Genomic DNA, 2,511 nt, shown 5'->3' on the forward strand with positions numbered 1-2,511 from the left:
TATTTTTCTTATTGTCAACAAATTGCATGGAAAAAAATAAAAAATCTACCCTGTGTCATTCTGACTCAAATGTAAAAAAGATTACAGCATTTTTTAAATAAATGTATTAATAAATAATTTCCTAAAACAGCTGGGTACTGTATGTAACTGTGTGGCTCACTGATGTGTTTTTAATAATGTTTATCGTTGATTTAAGTCTTTTTAAGGAATTTGTTGATAGTAAAAAAAATCTAAAATATCACCAGACTTATGAATGTGAATATTTAAAGCAGCAGCAAAGAAAATTTTATGTTTTGTTGATTCCGGCTGCCCCTGTGGACAAAAGCGGTAGTGTTTCTATTAACTTGTTTCATTAATTTCAAGGGAATCCGACTGAATCCAACCTGGTGGCAGGCATTAAGAATAACGACATAAAAATATCCAATCTTCTCGCTGATGGTCTTGTGTGTTTATGTAGGTCATACAGAGGTATTTGTATTAAATTGAGCCTGTGTCATATCCATTTAAAATCTCCATGTAGTAGTTTTAAATGAATATCAACTTAAAATACTAATGATCCATACTCCCCACATCCAATTCAAATCAAATAAAGATCTGGGGGAGTTGTGATTTTTCTGGGATAAACTAAAACAAAACTCATCTCCCTCATTAGCTTAATGTTTTTGTTTTTTTTCAAATAGGCTAGTGTTCATGCTGAAGCCCCGCAGTAAAATGCATAAAGCACATGGAACCCTTCATTTTTTATTGAACACTCCTTGGAAATTATTAAATAACTTGTCAGAAATGATAAGAAAAAAATGATGATGAAGATGTTGACAGCACGTTGACTGACAGATTTTTGCTTCCACATTATTCTGCAGTTCTCCTCTCAGAAATCCCACAGCAGAAACTCTCAACTTATTCAGTTTTAGACCACAATCACTGTCATAGCAAGGGATAGATTCATCAAGTGTTGGCCTGTACAGTCCTCCAGAGTAGTGACTGTGTGTGTGTCTGTGTGTGTGTGTGTGCTTGTGTGATTCATGGATTTCTCCCTATTCACTCGCTGAGGCAAGTGTTATATATTTTGGAATTTTTTTGCCAAAAACCTCACACATTCCATTTAAGATAGAGCACCAAATTCCCTTGACATCAGTCCCTGAGCCTGCAAATGAGCTGGACCCAAACCACAGATGCCACCTGTAAATATCAAACATTTCAGCTGAGATTTAGAGACTGAACTTATTTCTCTGAGACATTTTTAATGAAAACTAAGAGGCATTGGAGCATGAAAAACCAATAAACAAACGATGATGGATGTGTTAAAGCAATTAAAATTACTCACTATGGATCTCTGTTGGATCCACGCTGACGATGTTGTCATGCTCTCTGTGTAAGCCAAAGAATCTGTGGAGAGTGAGAGGGTTCAGCAAGATGTCCATTCAAGTCAAATATCAATATGTTTGTTCAGAAATTTTCACCAACAGAAATGTTAAAGGGGTTCAACTGAGGTTGCTGTACTGATGTTATTATAAGTAAAATAATGTTTTTTTTCAGTTTGAATCACACTCTTGGGTTGAACCTGAACTGTATCACAGAGGACTGATATGTGAACTCACAGTTTGCATGAACAATAAGATACTGTGCTTATCAAAATTGCACGCTTTAAGATGACATACAGTTGTTTTTAACCCTATTGCTCACAATCTCCTACTTAATCTCCACAATCCTAATATTGTAGTCATCTATTGTCAAAGACAAGGTTGTGTGAATCCAGTTTGTATATTTTCCTATAAATGTGTTGAAATGGGTTGTGGCATTTCAGCTAATTCTGAAGTTTGTAAACAGAGAAAGGAGGAAAAAACTGAAGATTGTTGGCCATTTGTCAACTACATGTACATGCAATATGCAACCTAACATGATGTGTACAGTATTTACTGTGTCGACTCAAATTCAATTGATTCAAACATGCAGGGGGTTGTCGGATTATTCCAGACTCAATCACATATGAAATTTTTCTGTGTCCAGTGAAACTGGAGTTTATTTAATGTGTTAGGTAATGCTGAAGAAAATAAATGAATACACAGTATTCACAGTGATGGATCACTTTGCTCAACCACTTTAGACATACCTGGAAGTAGAATTACATATTTTTTGGATAGAGTCTTAGTACCTGACTACAGAAAGGTAGAGAAATTACACATTATCAGTAATTACAATACCAGAACAGACTACACTGAGGACAAACTAAGCTTTAAAAGTAAAGAAACTGTGTAATGTAGCTGAACAGTGTCATTGAATGATGGCCAATGAAATGCAAGAAGGATGTTCTGTATTTGTATGTGTCTGGCATGATCATTGCCACGGCATTGTTTGCGTCCCAGAAGCTCCAGCTGTGTTTCTCTCTGCTGAAATGAACTGCAACACAAGTCCCTGTGAAAAATAAAACCTGGAACACAATGCTCACTGTGTGTGTGTTTCAGGGGAGTTTGGACCAGTGAGTGAGTGATTGAGTGTAAGTGTGTGTGTAAG

This window comes from Morone saxatilis, unplaced genomic scaffold (genome assembly GCF_004916995.1).
Source record: "Morone saxatilis isolate NCDOM2014 unplaced genomic scaffold, NCSU_SB_2.0 Contig19, whole genome shotgun sequence".
NCBI lineage: Eukaryota > Metazoa > Chordata > Actinopteri > Moronidae > Morone > Morone saxatilis.